Source organism: Triticum urartu, chromosome 7 (assembly GCF_003073215.2).
Source record: "Triticum urartu cultivar G1812 chromosome 7, Tu2.1, whole genome shotgun sequence".
NCBI lineage: Eukaryota > Viridiplantae > Streptophyta > Magnoliopsida > Poales > Poaceae > Triticum > Triticum urartu.
Genome location: NC_053028.1, coordinates 39,400,296 through 39,415,391, shown reverse-complemented (window position 1 = coordinate 39,415,391; position 15,096 = coordinate 39,400,296).

Genomic DNA, 15,096 nt, shown 5'->3' with positions numbered 1-15,096 from the left:
TGTCAGCTTAGGTAGAAATCACATGAGCATGAAAGCTTAATCGAGGGTTGAATCAGACTGTGCAGATCGCAATGGCATAAGTATATTTGAACCGTGGCAAAGGACACCATTTAGCTAGTATAACCACCAACAGTTTCCTAAAAGAATGCAATATAAAAGTCCACTAAGCTGGATACATTTGTACAATATAACCACCAACTGTGGCAAAGGACCGATCAAGCTATAAGCACTAATATGCATTAATTATCCCTGTGCGCTGCTTTGGGCGTCTTCGCTTTCTTGCACTTCGCTGAGAGCTAATCGTCGGGTCAGGACTGCGCCAACAATGCGACGCCTCCGCTGGTGGCCACGACAACACAAAAATGCTACACTTACGGACAGCACACAGGCAAATTAACTTACAGACTACCTCCTAACCAATCCCTTCGCCCCCATGATTTATAGTGTGAGCCCTGCTGCCCTTTGTTTTCCAATTAACCATTGCCAAATCAGTCCGTAACTTGCTTTCCGTGGGATATGTCCATAAGTGTAGCATAGTTGACGACAACAAGGCAGAAGGCTAGTAACTACTGCCCGTAGATAAAAAAGGAACTCATGAGGCTATTCGAGGTGCCAAGAAAGAAGGATACATGGATCCAGTGACCAAGCAGTCGTGCTTGATGAAACCTAAAACATGATCGCCAGAACTAGAGGCCCTATTGACGTTGTCAAAATAGTTCCCAATACCTTCCATTTCTACGTGTAATTTATTAGAACCAAACATTCGAAGACACGATGCGGCATTGTGTGTTTGGGTGCGAAGGAAAAGTGAGGACGAGGAGTATATGAGCATCTTCCAATATATGATAGTACTCGTGTATATTTCGCAAAAAAAAAAGGGAGTACTCGTGTATGGCAGGTGAACGTGCACTATGTCTGAACAAAAATGACCAAATTGATGCCATTATGGGCACTTCACTATTGGGAAAACATGTTACATTATGTGAAACAAATAGTGTCAAGGAAAAAGATAAATATATCTGCAGAGCTAAACGCCTTAGATGTTCATCCCAGTCTGAAGAAATTTTGCGTGACTGGTACCATGGAACCATAGTTTTCTTTTCGAAGAGGAGGATAAACCCCGACCTCCTCATTGAGCCATGCACACGGCCATCTTTATTATATTATTCTACAAAATCTTATAAAATAATAGTTTGTCTAATTCACATCTAGATGTTTTCTAAGGATGTCACATCCAAACTCTCACAAATAACATAGCAACAAGAAACAAAAAACCCGTGACAAAAAAAAAATAGACCACAAACATAATGGACACAAGGTTAGATGTGATATAGTTATGTCACATCTAGATGTGTCCTAGACAGACCCAATAAAATAATTATATGGATCAACCCAAATCCACCTTCCAGACGAACACTGTTGCCATACCTATAAAGTTAATGATGTGGCCTGGCCTCGCACTAACACACACAATGTAATCCAGTGGCCTCACCAAGCCTCCCGCCGGCGAGCCCGGAGAACCAACTAGTCTGGCAGCCCCATAGCATGCGCCCTATGCACATGCTCTATAATCCACCACCGTTTCTTTAGTGGTCCCATCTTTAGAAATGATCAATGCCTTAATCTTGCCAACCTCTTCTGTCGCAAACGCCACCATGGTGATAGTCTGATAGACAATGCCATCCTCTTGCGCGTGCCCCACGTGCATCTAGCACCGCACCCCACTGCGCCACACCGCCGAGACCTGCTTCCGTCTATGCTGAAGATGCAACACAGCTCCACATCTTGCCCCCTCCGGCCAGCATGTGCTTCAAAACGATGTCGTCAGGAAGGAGAACGACGCCGAAAGTGTCGTCATCGTCCGATCTGGGAGACCACATCTAGGATTTTCCTAAGAACATCTCGACCATGGTGACGCAAACTGCAACGGGGACGTTTCGACAAGGAAACGACTCCGGGTACGCCGTCATCGTCTGCCATATGACCATAGTCGCCATGATTTTCACTGGCAGTCAGGCCACCCCGATCCATGCGGAGCGTCGCCGTGGCCCGTCGTTACCTTCCAAGTGCCCTATCGGATTCATATAACGGCGGCGGCGTGTAGTCACCGTGGCCTGTCGGTGCGTTCCAAGAACGGTGAGATCTCCCCGTACTCGTGTTGATGGCCGCCGACAGGAGCACTGTGGCTTTGTTCTTGTGTGGCTACGCTGCCCACGTGGGAGATGGTGTTGTCATAGTATTGCGGCTACGATTTGAGGATGAGTGGCAGACCAGGCAGTTTGTCTCGGGTGCGCACGAGTGAGAACAAATTGCACAAAAAATACTAGTGTTGGTCTATGAGGCTAGTCTAGATCATGCCATGCGTAACGGCCAGGAACCGGTGGATGTGGCCGGGGTGCAGGTCAGCTGCACGGGCATTTGGCCCACCCTATTTTGGCATAGGGCATTGGCACATGTGCCGGACTGGACACAGATACATGTGCGAGGAAATGTTCCTTGATGGGGCGACAGGAAATGTTCCTTGATGGGGCGACGAGGTTTCTTTGACAAGGGTTGTATGTGAAAGCCTGACTTAATAAGAATGATAGACTACTCATATCAACAAAAAAATACATGTTTCTCAGTGAGCTCATTCGCAAAAAACTCCAAACATAAGCGTGCTTGGATTGGAGCGATTTAAGGATGGGTGACCGACTGAAAATTTGATCCCAGGTATGCACCCGTGAGTACAAAATACACAGAAAAAGACTACTGTTAATTAGTGAGGCCAAATCTAGATCACGCCATTCGTAACGGTTAGGAACTGTAGATGTGGTGGGTGTTACATCAGGTGGTAAATAAAAAAACTTCTTTTCAAGCAAAAAGTGATGATACTAATATAGTTACAATTTCATAAGAAATCGTTCATACATATTTCTTCCGTCTCAAAATAAATATCTCAAATTTGTACTAAATTCTATGCAAAATTATACTAAAGTTTTGATACTTATTTTGGGACGATTTTACGCTTTCTGTATACCACAAGTGCCAGTTTTTATAAACGAAATGTCAGTCTTTGTAATCTTACACTTACGTATTTGTCTGAGCAAAGTCTCTATTAATGAGTTGCCAAAACAGTGAATACTGAGCATATAGGACAGCGGATGCTACTAGAAAACGTCGTAGGTCTGCACTGCTGACAAAGATAAAATAGATTGGATAGGTACTAAATGAACTGAATGGGGAAAACAGTATTCTACTCTTGACCTTTGCTTCAGCTAAGTGGAGTACCTACTATCTATAGGTATCGGTTTAGAGCTAGATATATCCGTATCAGACAAATGGTCCATCATTTTATCAGGGGCTGTTATCCGAGGGCCTCAGGACGTGTACCGGTTCATGCTTTTTATTTGAGGAACCGTCAGGAACAATGCCTTTCTTTTATAGAAGGGATGGCAAAATGACGCAATTTATAAAGGGGCGAGCGTTTTTAGGGAATGTCGCAGAAACTGTAAAAAGACCGATCTAGAAACTAGTTTAGCTGCCATGAAATGCGAGGTCACGCTGATTGATTGCGTCTAGTGCAAGTGCCGCCATCTCGCGGTGCATCAGCCACTGTCCAGTGAACACGCGTCTATTCCGCTCCTTCCAGATCGACCATAGCATGTAGATGATTCTCCCACTGTGCCTCTTGCCCACCTGTTTGGACTGTGAATTCAATGTCTTGTCTCACCAGTCGGACACGTAACATGGCTCCAGGAGGAAGCCCGAGATTGGAACACCTTCATTTCTCCATGTGTTCACCTAGTTCCAGACCGCGACCTTGAAGGGACAGTCCTTGCAGAGGCGAGTTGTTGTTTCCGGCTGCTGAAGACAAAGCAGGCACCTAGGTCGCGAGGCTATCCCCTCACAACTAGCATATCCGCAGTGAGGATTCTTCCGTGTAGAGCTAGCCAGGCAAAGAACTTGTATTTGTGCTCAGCGTTTGTGGAACAGACCTTGGCCGTGTCGAAACGTGAGTAGGAGCCAAAGAATTGTGCGCCGTAGGCAGAGGCAGCAGAGTATGCCCCAGAGGTGGTTAAGTACCAGTGAATGATGTCCTCCTGGGCAGGAAGGAGGGTGATCTGTCTGATCTGATTCGAGAGAGACACGAATTCTCCCTGTTGCTGAATGGTCTGAAGTCTGGCCACTGCCCTGATAAAGTTCTCGTTCATTAGCTTGTTGTGCACCGATCTGTTCTTTTCTGGAGGTAATCTTGTAAGGCTCTGGAGCTAGAAGCTTGATTGGACCATCTCCGTACCAGTTGTCATGCCAGAACAGTGTCTTTTCCCATTGCCTAGCGTAATCGAGGTACACACGCGAAAGAGGTTCATGTCTGCTTGGTCACACGACAACTCCGATCCCACCCATGGCCTCTCCGGATCAGTCCATTGCAACCACGGCCACCGGAGGCGCTTGACACGGATAAATCTCTCCAGGTCCATGATCCCAAGACCGCCCAAATGCCTCGGGCAGCAGATAGTCTTCCAGTTAACAAGGGAGTGTCCTCTTGAGGTTTGAGATTGGTCCTCTTTTTGCCAGATGAAGGCCCAAATGATTTTGTCTATTTTTCTCAGGGTCCCCTTTGACAGGTTGAGAGCTGTGATGTGGAAGGTGCCATGGCCGTGAGGACATACTGTGCGAGTGCCACCCTTCCAGGCTTGTTGAGCAGTTTTCCTTTCCATCCTAAAAGTCTGCGCGCTAACCTATCAACGAAGGGTTGCAGATCAATTCCTTTAAGACGGCGATAATGTAGGGGGAGCCCCAAGTAGCGTCCCAGGAAGGTGGCGATCTTGGTGGGAAAATCTACCTTGTAAGTCTGGTTCTCCAAACTTAAGAATATGTAATTGATCCTCCTTAGTGGGAAAATCTACCTTGTAAGTCTAGTTCTCCAACTTGACAAGGTTCCACTGAAAATTACCCGGTACCAACTCCTGCAACTGCTGCACAATCTGTGCGTCTGTCATGGACCCATTAGTCACCCTGACAACTGTTGTGAAGGAGCTCTCCATCACATGCATCGATGGTGCAACTGTTGGGGAACGTTGCAGAAAACAAAAATTTTCCTACGGTTTTACCAAGATCCATCTAGGAGTTCATCTAGCAACGAGTGATTGGATTGCATCTACATACCTTTGTAGATCACGCGCGGAAGCGTTCAAAGAACGGGGATGAGGAAGGCGTACTCGACGTGATCCAAATCACCGGAGATCCTAGCGCCGAACGGACGGCACCTCCGCGTTCAACACACGTACGGTCAGCGTAACGTCTCCTTCTTCTTGATCCAGCAAGGGGGAAGGAGAGGTTGAGGAAGATGGCTCCAGCAGCAGCACGACGGCGTGGTGGTGATGGAGCTGCAGTACTCCGGCAGGGTTTCGCCAAGCACTATGGAGGAGGAGGAGGTGTTGGAGAGGGAGAGGGAGGCACCAAAGGCAAGGGTGAGAGGTCCTCCCTTCCCCCCACTATATATAGGGGGCCTAGGAGGGGGCGCCGGCCTAGGAGATGCAATCTCCTAGGGGGGGCGGCGGCCAAGGGAGGAATCCCTCCTCCCCAAGGCACCTAGGAGGTGCCTTCCCTTCCTAGGACTCTTCCTTTAGGGTTTCCCCCACCCTAGGCGCATGGGCCCTAGGGGGAAGTGGCGCACTGGATCCCTTCCCACTTCAGCCCATGGGGCCCTCCGAGATAGGTGGCCCCACCCGGTGGACCCCCGGGACCCTTCCGGTGGTCCCGGTACAATACCGGTGACCCCGAAACTTGTCCCGATGGCCGAAATAGCACTTCCTATATATAATTCTTTACCTCCGGACCATTCCGGAACTCCTCGTGACGTCCGGGATCTCATCCGGGACTCCGAACAACATTCAGGTTACTGCACATACATATCCCTACAACCCTAGCGTCACCGAACCTTAAGTGTGTAGACCCTACGGGTTCGGGAGACATGTAGACATGACCAAGATCGCTCTCTGGTCAATAACCAACAGCAGGATCTGGATACCCATGTTGGCTCCCACGTGCTCCTCGATGATCTCATCGGATGAACCACTATGTCGAGGATTCAAGCAACCCCGTATACAATTCCCTTCGTCAATCGGTATGTTACTTGCCCGAGATTCGATCGTCGGTATCCCAATACCTCATTCAATCTCGTTACCGGCAAGTCACTTTACTCGTACCGTAATGCATGATCCCATGACCAGACACTTGGTCACTTTGAGCTCATTATGATGATGCATTACCGAGTGGGCCCAGTGATACCTCTCCGTCATACGGAGTGACAAATCCCAGTCTTGATCCGTGTCAACCCAACAGACACTTTCGGAGATACCTGTAGTATACCTTTATAGTCACCCAGTTACGTTGTGACGTTTGGCACACCCAAAGCACTCCTATGGTATCCGGGAGTTACACGATCTCATGGTCTAAGGAAAAGATACTTGACATTGGAAAACTGTAGCAAACGAACTATACGATCTTGTGCTATGTTTAGGATTGGGTCTTGTCCATCACATCATTCTCCTAATGATGTGATCTCGTTATCAATGACATCCAATGTCCATAGTCAGGAAACCATGACTATCTGTTGATCAACGAGCTAGTCAACTAGAGGCTTACTAGGGACATGTTGGTGTCTATTATTCACACATGTATTACGATTTCCGGATAACACAATTATAGCATGAATAAAGACAATTTATCATGAACAAGGAAATATAATAATAATGCTTTTATTATTGCCTCTAGGGCATATTTCCAACAGTCTCCCACTTGCACTAGAGTCAATAATCTAGTTACATTGTGATGAATCGAACACCCATGGAATTCTGGTGTTGATCATGTTTTGCGCTAGGGAGAGGTTTAGTCAACAGATCTGCTACATTCAGTTCCGTATGTACTTTACAAATATCTATGTCTCCATCTTGAACATTTTCACGAATGGAGTTGAAGCGACGCTTGATGTGCCTTGTCTTCTTGTGAAACCTGGGCTCCTTGGCAAGTGCAATAGCTCCAGTGTTGTCACAGAAGAGTTTGATTGGCCCCAACGCATTGGGTATGACTCCTAGGTCGGTGATGAACTCCTTCACCCAAATTGCTTCATGTGCTGCCTCCGAGGCTGCCATGTATTCCGCTTCACATGTAGATCCCGCCACGACGCTTTGCTTGCAACTGCACCAGCTTACTGCCCCACCATTCAAAATATACACGTATCCGGTTTGTGACTTTGAGTCATCCAGATCTGTGTCGAAGCTAGCGTCGACGTAACCATTTACGACGAGCTCTTCGTCACCTCCATAAACGAGAAACATTTCCTTAGTCCTTTTCAGGTACTTCAGGATATTCTTGACCGCTGTCCAGTGTTCCTTGCCGGGATTACTTTGGTACCTTCCTACCAAACTTACGGCAAGGTTTACTTCAGGTCTAGTACACAGCATGGCATACATAATAGAACCTATGGCTGAGGCATAGGGGATGACACTCATCTCTTCTATATCTTCTGCCGTGGTCGGACATTGAGCTGAGCTCAATTTCACACCTTGCAACACAGGCAAGAACCCCTTCTTAGACTGGTCCATATTGAACTTCTTCAATATCTTATCAAGGTATGTGCTTTGTGAAAGACCTATGAGGCGTCTTGATCTATCTCTATAGATCTTGATGCCTAATATATAAGCAGCTTCTCCAAGGTCCTTCATTGAAAAACTCTTATTCAAGTAGGCCTTAATGCTGTCCAAGAGTTCTATATCATTTCCCATCAAAAGTATGTCATCTACATATAATATGAGAAATGCTACAGAGCTCCCACTCACTTTGTTGTAAACGCAGGCTTCTCCATAAGTCTGCGTAAACCCAAACGCTTTGATCATCTCATCAAAGCGAATGTTCCAACTCCGAGATGCTTGCACCAGCCCATAAATCGAGCGTTGGAGCTTGCACACCTTGTTAGCATTCTTAGGATCGACAAAACCTTCTGGCTGCATCATATACAATTCTTCCTTAAGGAAACCATTAAGGAATGCCGTTTTGACGTCCATTTGCCATATCTCATAATCATAGAATGCGGCAATTGCTAACATGATTCGGACGGACTTCAGCTTCGCTACCGGTGAGAAAGTCTCATCGTAGTCAACACCTTGAACTTGTCGATAACCCTTAGCGACAAGCCGAGCTTTATAGATGGTCACATTACCATCCGCGTCTGTCTTCTTCTTAAAGATCCATTTATTTTCTATGGCTCGCCACTCAACGGGCAAGTCAGTCAAAGTCCATACTTCGTTTTCATACATGGATCCTATCTCGGATTTCATGGCTTCTAGCCATTTGTTGGAATCCGGGCCCGCCATCGCTTCCTCATAGTTCGAAGGTTCACCATTGTCTAACAACATGATTTCCAAGACAGGGTTGCCGTACCACTCTGGTGCGGAATGTGTCCTTGTGGACCTTCGAATTTTCAGTAGCAACTTGATTTGAAGTTTCATGATCATCATCATTAAATTCCTCTCTAGTCGGTGCAGGCACCTCAGGAACATTTTCTTGAGTTGCGCCATTTTCCGGTTCAAGAGGTAATACTTCATCAAGTTCTACTTTCTTCCCACTTACTTCTTTCGAGAGAAACTCTTTCTCTAGAAAGGATCCATTCTTGGCAACAAAGATCTTGCCTTCGGATCTGAGGTAGAAGGTATACCCAATAGTTTCTTTAGGGTATCCTATGAAGACGCATTTTTTCGACTTGGGTTCGAGCTTTTCAGGTTGAAGTTTCTTGACATAAGCATCGCATCCCCAAACTTTTAGAAACGACAGCTTAGGTTTCTTCCCAAACCATAATTCATACGGTGTCGTCTCAACGGATTTCGGCGGAGCCCTATTTAAAGTGAATGCGGCAGTCTCTAAAGCATAGCCCCAAAAAGATAGCGGTAAATCGGCAAGAGACATCATAGATCGCACCATATCTAATAGAGTGCGATTACAACGTTCGGACACACCATTACGCTGAGGTGTTCCAGGCGGCGTGAGCTGTGAAACTATTCCACATTTTCTTAAATGTGTGCCAAACTCGTGACTCAAGTATTCTCCTCCACGATCTGATCGTAGGAACTTGATTTTTCTGTCACGTTGATTCTCAACCTCACTCTGAAATTCCTTGAACTTTTCAAAGGTCTCAGACTTGTGTTTCATTAAGTAGACATACCCATATCTACTTAAGTCATCAGTAAGGGTGAGAACATAACGATAGCCACCGCGAGCCTCAACACTCATTGAACCGCACACATCAGTATGTATGATTTCCAATAAGTTGGTTGCTCGCTCCATTGTTCCTGAGAATGGAGTCTTGGTCATTTTACCCATGAGGCATGGTTCGCACGTGTCAAATGATTCGTAATCAAGAGACTCTAAAAGTCCATCAGCATGGAGCTTCTTCATGCGTTTGACACCTATGTGACCAAGGCGGCAGTGCCACAAGTATGTGGGACTATCATTATCAACCTTACATCTTTTGGTACTCACACTATGAATATGTGTAGCATTACGCCCGAAATTCATTAAGAATAAACCATTCACCATCGGAGCATGACCATAAAACATATCTCTCATATAAATAGAACAACCATTATTCTCGGATTTAAATGAGTAGCCATCTCGTATTAAACGAGATCCTGATACAATGTTCATGGTCAAAGCTGGTACTAAATAACAATTATTGAGGTTTAAAACTAATCCCGTAGGTAAATGAAGAGGCAGCGTGCCGACGGCGATCACATCGACCTTGGAACCATTCCCGACGCGCATCGTCACCTCATCCTTCGCCAGTCTCCGCTTATTCCACAGCTCCTGCTTTGAGTTACAAATGTGAGCAACTGCACCGGTATCAAATACCCAGGAGCTACTACGAGTACTGGTAAGGTACACATCAATTACATGTATATCACATATACCTTTTGTTTTGCCGGCCTTCTTGTCCGCTAAGTATTTGGGGCAGTTCTGCAGTTCTGCTTCCAGTGACCACTCTCCTTGCAATAAAAGCACTCAGTCTCGGGCTTGGGTCCATTCTTTGGCTTCTTCCCGGCAGCTTGCTTGCCGGGCGCGGCAACTCCCTTGCCGTCCTTCTTGAAGTTCTTCTTACCCTTGCCTTTCTTGAACTTAGTGGTTTTATTCACCATCAACACTTGATGTTCCTTTTTGACTTCTACCTCTGCTGATTTCAGCATTGCAAATACTTCAGGAATGATCTTTTCCATCCCCTGCATATTGAAGTTCATCACAAAGCTCTTGTAGCTCGGTGGAAGCGACTGAAGGATTCTGTCAATGACCGCGTCATCCGGGAGATTAACTCCCAGCTGAGTCAAGCGGTTATGTAACCCAGACATAGTGAGTATGTGCTCACTGACAGAACTGTTTTCCTCCATCTTAGAGCTGAAGAACTTGTCGGAGGCTTCATATCTCTCGACCCGGGCATGAGCTTCGAAAACTATTTTCAGCTCTTCGAACATCTCATATGCTCCGTGTCTCTCAAAACGCTTTTGGAGCCCCGGCTCTAAGCTGTAAAGCATGCCGCACTGAACAAGGGAGTAGTCATCGGTACGTGCCTGCCAAGCGTTCATAACGTCTTGTTCTGCAGGGAGAACAGGTGCATCACCTAGCGGTGCTTGTAGGACATAATCTTTCTTGGCAGCTATGAGGATGATCCTTAGGTTCCGGACCCAGTCCATGTAGTTGCTGCCATCGTCTTTCAGCTTGGTTTTCTCTAGGAACGCGTTGAAGTTGAGGACTACGTTGGCCATTTGATCTACAAGACATATTGTAAAGATTTTAGACTAAGTTCATGATAATTAAGTTCGTCTAATCAATTTATTCAATGAACTCCCACTTAGATAAACATCCCTCCTGTAATCTAAGTATAACATGATCCGAGTTAACTAGGCCGTGTCCGATCATCACGTGAGACGGACTAGTCAACATCGGTGAACATCTTCATGTTGATCGTATCTTCTATACGACTCATGCTCGACCTTTCGGTCTTCTGTGTTCCGAGGCCATGTCTGTACATGCTAGGCTCGTCAAGTCAACCTAAGTGTTTTGCATGTGTAAATCTGTCTTACACCCATTGTATGTGAACGTTAGAATCTATCACACCCGATCATCACGTGGTGCTTCGAAACAACGAACTGTCGCAACGGTGCACAGTTAGGGGGAACACTTTCTTGAAATTATTATGAGGGATCATCTTATTTACTACCGTCGTTCTAAGTAAACAAGATGCAGAAACATGATAAACATCACATGCAATCAAATAATAATAGTGACATGATATGGCCAATATCACATAGCTCCTTTGATCTCCATCTTGGGGCTCCATGATCATCTTGTCACCGGCATGACACCATGATCTCCATCATCATGATCTCCATCATCATGTCTCCATGAAGTTGCTCGCCAACTATTACTTCTACTACTATGGCTAACGCGTTTAGCAATAAAGTAAAGTAATTTACATGGCGTTTCTCAATGACACGCAGGTCATACAAAAAATAAAGACAACTCCTATGGCTCCTGCCAGTTGTCATACTCATCGACATGCAAGTCGTGATTCCTATTACAAATAGCATGAACATCCCATACATCACATATATATCATTCATCATTCATCACAACTTTGGCCATATCATATCACAAAGCACTTGCTGCAAAAACAAGTTAGACGTCCTCTAATTGTTGTTGCATGTTTTACGTGGCTGAAGTAGGGTTCTAGCAAGAACGTTTTCTTACCTACGTGAAAGCCACAACGTGATTTGTCAACTTCTATTTACCCTTCATAAGGACCCTTTTCATCGAATCCGCTCCAACTAAAGTGGGAGAGACAGACACCCGCCAGCCACCTTATGCAACTAGTGCATGTTAGTCGGTGGAACCGGTCTCACGTAAGCGTACGTGTAAGGTTGGTCCGGGCCGCTTCATCCCACAATACCGTTGAAGCAAGATAAGACTAGTAGCGGCAAGAAAGTTGAAAACATCAACGCCCACAACAAATTGTGTTCTACTCGTGCAAGAGAACTACGCATAGACCTAGCTCATGATGCCACTATTGGGGAACGTTGCAGAAAACAAAAAGTTTCCTACGGTTTCACCAAGATCCATCTAGGAGTTCATCTAGCAACGAGTGATTGGATTGCATCTACATACCTTTGTAGATCACGCGCGGAAGCGTTCAAAGATTACAACTCTCTATTCCTTTTATTTTTTTATTTGGCATTTCTTTTTTCCTTTTTCTATTCTTTTTTTCTTTTTTTGGGACAATGCTCTATTAATGATGATAATCACACTTCTATTTATTTACAACTCAAAGATTACAACTCGATACTAGAACAAGATATGACTCTATATGGATGCCTCCGGCGGTGTACCGGGATTGCGATGAATCAAGTGTGACATGTATGAAGAATTATGAACGGTGGCTTTGCCACAAATACGATGTCAACTACATGATCATGCAAAGCAATATGACAATGATGATGCGTCATGATAAACGGAATGGTGGAAAGTTGCATGACAATATATCTCGGAATGGCTATGGAAATGCCATAATAGGTAGGTATGGTGGCTGTTTTGAGGAAGATATAAGGAGGTTTATGTGTGAAAAAGTGTATCATATCACAGGGTTTGGATGCACCGGCGAAGTTTGCACCAACTCTCAATGTGAGAAAGGGCAATGCACGGTACCGGAGAGGCTAGCAATGATGGAAGGGTGAGAGTGCGTATAATCCATGGACTCAACATTAGTCATAAAGAACTCACATACTTATTGCAAAAATCTACAAGTCATCAAAAACCAAGCATTACGTGCATGCTCCTAGGGGGATAGATTGGTAGGAAAAGACCATCGCTCGTCCCCGACCGCCACTCATAAGACAATCAAATAACACCTCATGTTTCAAATTTGTTACACAATGTTTACCATACGTGCATGCTACGGGACTTGCAAACTTCAACACAAGTATTCCTCAAATTCACAACTACCCAACCAGCACAACTTTGATATCACTATCTCCATATCTCAAAACAATCATCAAGTATCAAACTTCTCTTAGTATTCAATGCAATTATATGAAAGTTTTTATTATATCCCTCTTGGATGCCCATCATATTAGGACTAGTTTCATAACCAAAGCAAATTACCATGTTGTTTAGGACTCTCAAAATAATATAAGTGAAGCATGAGAGTTCATCTATTTCTTCAAAATAAACCACCACCGTGCTCTGAAAAGATATAAGTGAAGCACTAGAGCAAATGACAAACTACTCCGAAAGATATAAGTGAAGATCAATGAGTAGTCGAATAATTATGCAACTATGTGAAGACTCTCTAACATTTAATAATTCAGATCTTGGTATTTTATTCAAACAGCAAGCAAAACAAAAGAAGATAAAATGACGCTCCAAGCAAAACACATATCATGTGGCGAATAAAAATATAGCTCCAAGTAAAGCTACCGATGAACAAAGACGAAAGAGAGGATGCCTTCCGGGGCATCCCCAAGCTTAGGCTTTTGGTTGTCCTTGAATATTACCTTGGGGTGCCTTGGGCATCGCCAAGCTTAGGATCTTGCCACTCCTTGTTCCATAGCCCATCGAATCTTTACCCAAAACTTGAAAACTTCACAACACAAAACTTAAAGTAGAAAACTCGTAAGCTCCGTCAGCGAAAGAAAATAAAACACCACTTCAAGGTACTGTAATGAACTCATTCTTTATTTATATTGGTGTAATATCTACTGTATTCCAACTCGTCTATGGTTCGTACCCTCCTATACTACTCATAGATTCATTAAAATAAGCAAACAACACGCGAAAAACAGAATCTGTGAAAAACACAACAGTCTGTAGTAATCTGTAACTAACGCAAAATTCTGGAACCCCAAAAATTCTAAAATAAATTTCTGGACGTGAGGAATTTATCTATTAATCATCTGCAAAAAGAATTAACTAAATAGCACTCTCCAATAAAAAATGGCAGCAATTCTCGTGAGCGCTAAAGTATCTGTTTTTTACAGCATGATCGCAAAGACTTTCACCAAGTCTTCCCAAAGGTTCTACTTGGAACAAACACTAATTAAAAGCATAAAACCACATATAAAAAGAGGCTAGATGAATTATTTATTACTAAACAGGAGCAAAAAGCAAGGAACGAAAATAAAGTTGGGTTGCCTCCGAACAAGCGCCATCATTTGACACCCCTAGCTAGGCATGATGATTTCAATGATGCTCACATAAAAGATAAGAGTTGTATCATAAAGAGAGCATCATGAAGAATATGACTAGCAAATTTAATTCTAACCCACTTCCTATGCATAGGGATTTTGTGAGCAAACAATTTTTGGGAACAAGAATCAACTTGCATAGGAAGGTAAAACAAGCATAACTTCAAGATTTTCAACACATAGAGAGGAAACTTGATATTATTGCAATTCCTACAAGCATAAGTTCCTCCCTCATAATAATTTTCAGTAGCATCATGAATGAATTCAACAATATAACCAGCACCTAAAGCATTCTTTTCATGATCCACAATCATAGAAATTTTATTACTCTCCACACAAGCAAAATTCTTCTCATGAATAATAGTGGGAGCAAACTCAACAAAATAATTATCATGTGAGGCATAATCCAATTGAAAACTAAAATCATGATGACAAGTTTCATGGATATCATTATTCTTTATAGCATACAAGTCATCACAATAATCATCATAGATAACAACTTTGTTCTCATAATCAATTGGAACCTCTTCCGGAATAGTGGATTCATCACAAAATAAAGTCATGACCTCTCCAAATCCACTTTCATAAATATAATCATCATAAGTAGGAGGCATGCTTTCATCATAATAAATTTGCTCATCAAAGCTTGGGGGACAAAAAATATCAGCTTCATCAAACATAGCTTCCCCAAGCTTGTGGCTTTGCATATCATTAGCATCATGGATATTCAAGGAATTCATACTAACAACATTGCAATCATGCTCATCATTCAAATATTTAGTGCCAAAAATTCTAATGCATTCTTCTTCTAGCACTTGAGCACAAT